This window comes from Vombatus ursinus, unplaced genomic scaffold, assembly GCF_900497805.2.
Source record: "Vombatus ursinus unplaced genomic scaffold, bare-nosed wombat genome assembly UNPS02015089.1, whole genome shotgun sequence".
NCBI lineage: Eukaryota > Metazoa > Chordata > Mammalia > Diprotodontia > Vombatidae > Vombatus > Vombatus ursinus.
The window spans coordinates 2,204,429-2,210,742 of NW_020954867.1; the positions used below are offsets into that span (position 1 = coordinate 2,204,429).

Here is a 6,314-nt window from a genome sequence, read left to right on the forward strand (position 1 = left end):
ACCTCTTAAGTTGTTCTATGCTATTTTTTTTCATCCTGAACTTCTGTTAGTTTTAAAATGACACATTGAAATTTGATTTGACACATTATTTTAAAGTTGTTTAGAGGGAATTATTGGAAGAGTTTGGATAGAATGCTCCCTTTACTCTATTCCCTTTACTTGGTTCCCTGGTACATTGTAATTATTCACATGGTAGACATTTCATAAGTGTTTGAGAGATTGAAGAGTACAATGAAAACAACACTGGATTTAGAACCAATAGATTTGCATTTGAGTCCTTGGCCCTGTGATCTACTAGGCGTGTAATTATGGGCAAGTCATTTAAACTCCTTGAGCCAAGTGGTCTCATTTGTAAATTGAGAATAACACTATTTGCCCACCCTCCCACATAGCAGTGTTGTGATGGAAGTATTTTGGGAACTGGACATTTCTCTATAGAAATGTGATCACCATCTACATTATTTTGGAAGTCAAAGGAAATATCAAATTTGTTTCCTCATATTTCCTTTATTATTAGCTTTGCACTACATTCCATTAAGTAGGGGTAAGCTAGTTATTTTGTTTTGTCTAAAAGCAAAGATAAGCCAAAATTTATTCTTTTTTTCTTGGAGGTAAGGAAGATGTTGGTAGATCATTGCATATAACCTAACTTGTTAATTATTTTGAATTAACCAAATAAAAATAGTGATAAAAATTTCCAAATAATACTTTCTCCTACCACCAGGAACTTTAGGATTATTTCTGTGATTGATTTAACAACATTTTGATTAGAGAAATCTGGTCAAGAACTAAGTTTATATAGGAACATTTTTTTTTTATTTATGAAACAAATGAAAAAAGAAAAAAACATTGTGACTACATAATCTAGAGTGTGCTCTGATTCTTCTGGATGCAAAGGTTCTAATGCAAATAATGTCAAATTTTTATCACAATAATTGTAGATTTTGTGGTGTGCTAAAAAGAGCTCATTCTAAGGATCAGGAGACCAAAATTCTAGCCACTAAGTCTCATTGTGACCCATAGTAAGTCATTTAATTTTATTGGGCCCCATTTTCTTTGCAAAAATCAACAAATTGTATTTGATGAACTCAAAGTTTGTTGCTGTTTCTTTCTTCATGATGTTTATATCCCCTTAACTTTTTCAGACCTGTGATTTAATTTGTCTAGGGAACTGCTGGTGTGGAAACTCCACAGATGGAGTCTTAGTTGCCTAGGGTATTGAGAAATTAAGTAATTGGGCAGTGGTCATAGTTAGCGAGAGAAACAAGATATCAAGCCTAGTTTTCCTGACTTCAAAGTCAGCACTCTATTCAATATACAATATTGTCCTTCTTAAGTAGGATCTAGCTGGTTTAATTCTCAAAGGCTCAAAACACTAGAGATATTAGGTCTCTAAATTATAGGACTGGTATTTCAAGATGCTGATTTCATTAGTATGTTGGGGCTGGGAAGTGAGGGGAAAATGACATTTTTAAGAAAACTATTTAAAATTATGTGCAAAGTCTTTGAAACCTCAAATACAAAACTGAGTATTTGTGGCTATAAAATTAGCATTTCTCTTGTTATCTTTGGGAAGCTGCCTTTCTCTTGCTTTATCTTTCTGAATATTTTTTTATGTATTGTTGTGTGACTGTGTTCTATTAACTTCATCTATATATAGTTCTGAAATAGAATTAAAGTATATTTTTCCATTCTGCATGACATAATGTCATACCTGACTAAAGGAAAAAAGAAAAATGATCATTTCTGTCATTTGAGTTACTGATTTTTTTTCCTTAAAGGTGGATCAAGACCTGATCTACTTATAACAAATTACAGTTTAATTTTCTTCAGAAATCATAATTTCAATCAGGATCAAATTATACAGTAATTTAAAAGTCAATAACTTTTAGAGAATTCAGAAAAGTAGCTTATGATGAAAAACATTTTAAGTTTTCTAAGGCAGCTTTGATCCAAGCATTCTTGTATGAGGTGTTAGGACAATTGTTAAAAGATCCCTAAGTATAGAACTTTGTACAATTTCACAAAATTAAAACATGAATACTCTTTTTTTATAGCAGAACATTGAACAAATTTTTATTGCTACTTGACTAAACAGATTTATGAACAGATCTTCTAATATTTTCTGGCTCTGTTCACCTGAAGCATCCTTGTTCAAGTAAAAATGGTAGAAAAATCCACTTCTACAGCAGGTAAGAATCTAAGGATACTTCAACCTAAGGTTCCAGGGCACTGATTTATTTGATAAACCTCATAATCAACAAATTCACCACAGATGAAACCAATGTTCATTTGCTATTGTCCCAGAAGTACATTACAGAGCAAAAGGTAGATATTAGGCACTACTGTGGAAGACAACTTAGGTGAGCATAATTAAAAGGAAATAAAGCTGATTTGTTATCTCATAAGCTCATTACCTTTGCTCATCTCAGAAAATAGTTCTGTATTTCTATGTGTAAGATCACAAATAAATGGTATTATTTCAGAGAAAAGAATTCTAAACATTAAATTCTTTCCTATCCCTTCTTTTAGTGATACAAAAAAAAAAATGAAAATTTGCCTGTACAGAATCATAGAATTTTTTCCTAGGATGATCATTGGTGTTCATATGGCAACAACTCTTCATTTTAAGGCTAATGGAAACTAAGACTCAGAATGTTTAAGTACTTTGTTCTATCACACAATCAATAAGTGATAGAACAAGGACAATTAAAATCCAGGTCTTTTGATTTTTGGTTGTCTTTCCATTATATGATACTGCCTTGAAGATAATAAATGTAAAGCACTTTGCAAACCTTACATAAATGTTAGGTATCATTATTATTAACATCATCCCTCATCGTTGTTATTAATTGCTTCAACATCATATTACATTAACTTTCTATTTAAAATAATTGCTCTTTAGATGTTTGGAGAAATCCATTGTATTTAATGAAATGTTTGATACACTATTCTATTATCCTTGTCAGTGTTTCCTACAAAACTCTCCCTTTTCCAATACTACATTTTTTTTCCACTTTGTAACAATTCAACAAGCATTTACTGAGCGCCTATTCAGTTCCAATCGGCCTCCCTGGGCGCCGTGGGACCATACCCTGGAAGGACCTCAGTAAGATCATTTTGCCATAGCCAGTCTAGGGGGAGGCTTGACTCAGAGCACCAGCCAAGAAGAAGCTGCTGCTGGTGCTGAGGATATAGCAGCTGTGCAACCTCACCCCTACCCCGACCCCTACATCCTGGAGACACTGGAAGGACGGGATCACCCTTGGCAGCCACAGCCTGGAGGGCCTGAGCAGCTGCATGTTCAGGCACCTGCCTTGCCGTGTGAGCCTGGAGCACCCTTCATTGTCCCGCTTCCAAGAAGTGCTGACGCATCAGCGTGGGGGACCAGCGTCTACCAATACGACCTGAATCCCACCTTCGTGAACAAGGTCTGAGTGTCACCCTCAACAGCAACCCAGTACACGTGGTCCAAGTTCTCAGCTTAGGAGGTGTCATCTGGCTCTTGCCTTTCAGGAACCAGAAGATAATAAAGAAGTAGAATCCTAGCTAACTCTAAATCATTTGAAAGCTTTGCACAAGCAGAAGGAGATAAAATCAGAGACAAAGATGTTGGGTGAAGATTCATATGCAGAAGAAACAGATGCCACAGAAGAGAAGTACTAGTAATCAAGATGTCAAAATGGAGTGTACTTGGGGAGTGGGAGAAGATGGAGAAGAATTTCAGCAGGAATGTGAGAGATTGTCTATAAAGGATCCCCAGAAAAGCCCTGCAAGGGTTTTTTGAAGGAGAAGGAGAATTAGAATATCGATATGATGAAGAGGGACATACCACTTGGCTTTACAGAGTTAGGTAGCCTGTGGATATTTCTGTAGGAAAACAGTTGGTGGCTGAAGCTGTTCACTTACTAAAGTAAAAGGAAGCAATGGTCCAGTGCTCCCTGGAAGTCTGTTAGATGTTTGAATCCTTGGGTTTGCTGTATCAGGAGGCAGTGTCTAAAAAAAAGAAAAGCTAAGGACTGGGAGGATGAAGATTATTATGACAGCGATGATGACACACTCCTTGATCAACTGGCTTGGTTGAGCAGAAGCATCTTAACAGGATGAAGAAATTTGGAACAATTGATGGTAAACTAGAGACCTATGATTCACTGATTGGGAAGTTAAATAATGTAGAGAAAGAATTTGCTGAGATTTCAGAGAAGCTGAAGGTCTCAGGCAAAGACTTTTCAGAGCCTATACCTCAGAATTCTTTTGATGCTTCATGACAGAAATCAAATCTGGGAACACATTAGATGGTATATCTGGGGAGGGGGGCACGTCATTTAAGAAACACTGAGTTGAAGAAAAAACAGCAGAGACTTAAAGGGATGATTAAACTTGTGAAACAACAGAGACAGCAGAACTTAAAAAGACTGAAAACCAGACTGAAAATTTGGAAAACAAGACTAAAAAGCTAATATTGCCTCTATTTGGTTCCATGAAAGGAGGAAGCAAATTTAAATTAAAACCTGGAACAGTAGGGAAATTGCACCCTGTTTCCAGCACTCCATCCAAGTTTAATGAGATTGAAAGATGAGCCTGAAGAAGAGGAAGAGGTAGAAGAAGAGTGAAAAGAAGGATCAATGGATCATGGACTTATTAAGATGGAGATGCAGTCAGAAGGAAGCAATGCAAGAAACTTGTCCAACTCCAGGTTTTTCAAGTTGGAACAAACTGGTTTCACCAGACATGTAAAAGGGTTCCAACTCAGCCTAGCTAACAAGAGCAGAATAAAGGATGCTCAGAGGGTAAGGAAATGGCCTTGGTCCAAGGGGAGTCTTCAGACCCAAACAATAGCATAAAGCAGAGCAAAGAAGTACTAAAGAAAGGGTCTAAGCAGACTGCCACAAATGCTTTCTTCTCAGTATCCAGAAGATGATTCAGAATACTATGCATGGGTACCACCTGAAGGCCAGAGTAGTGACAGCAGGACTGATATTAATGAAAAATATGGTTATTGATTTCTGCAAAGTTCCAAGGCCTTCCTTTTATTCAGTACTGCTTAAGAGGTGACATTGTGATGAGAAAAGGACCTATATGTACAAAAATATTCATAGCAGCTCTTTTTGTGGTGGCAAAGAATTGGAAGTTAAGAGGATGCCCATCAATTGGGGAATGGCTGAGCAAGTTGTGGAACATGAATGTGATGGAATACTATTGTGCTATAAGAAATGATGAATAGGCTGACTTCAGAAAAACCTGCAAAGACTTGTATGGTCTGATGCTGAGTGAAGTGAATAGAACCAAGAGAATGTTGTAACACAGTAACAGCCATGTTGCATGATGACTAATATTGATAAACTTAACCCTTCCTGGCAATACAAGGATCTAAGACATCTCCAGAGCTCTTGTGTTGGAAAATGCTATCCACACCCAAGGAAAGAACTATGGAAGCCGAATTGCTAATCTTTTTCTCTTCTGTTGAGGTTTGTTTCCTCTTTCTGATGGTTCCTCCTATTGGTTTTAGTTTCTACTTACAACATCACTAATGTGAAAATACATTTAATATGAATGTAAATGTATAGCCTGTATCAGATGATGCGCTGTCTTGGGGAGGGTGGTGGGGAGAAAGGGGGAGAAAAATTTTAAACTCAAAAGCATATGGAAGTGATTATTGATAAATCAAAATAAATTAATAAAAAAACTTAAAAAAAGAAATAATGACTCTGAAGAATACTGAGAAGCACTGGAAAATGTATTGGAGCAAATGTAAAGTGAAGATAGTGGAAGAAAGAAACCAATTTGCACAGTGACTATACTGGTATAATTGGAAAGAATCTTAATGATTAAAATGAAATTGAAAGATCTTAAAAAAAGGTGACATTGTGGCAAACACATTAATCAGTTCAGCTTGTCAACGTTTCAAGTTGAATGGACAAGAATGAAACATTTGAGCAACCATTTGTAAAATCTGTATGGCCTGATCTCTTTACCCAGATTCTTGACCTTATGAAATAATGACCTTTAATCTTTGTCTTCTTTTGGACATGATTCAAATGCTTGGTGTTTATGCCTCAAAGTAAAAGTTTATATATGTATATAATCTAAGAACTATATATTTCAAGACCAAGCAAAGCAATGAAAAAAATTGGTTTTCTACATCATCTGATTGAAAAAGAAAAGAAAAGAAGTACGTAGATAAAGTTTATTTTCTCACCATCAGCTCCATAGGAAAACTAAGAGTGGTTGCCAAAGGCTAATAGGGAACCCCATTGTGTCACCTTATCATTTTTTTAGAGAGGCATCATGGTATAATGGGAAGGGTTCTGGAC

General features: G+C 36.1%; 1 pseudogene; it reads left to right on the forward strand.

The window, feature by feature from the left end:
• The first annotated feature begins 2,164 nt into the window (after positions 1-2,164).
• Positions 2,165-4,844, forward strand: LOC114031151 (annotated as a pseudogene).
• Positions 4,845-6,314: the final 1,470 nt, after the last annotated feature.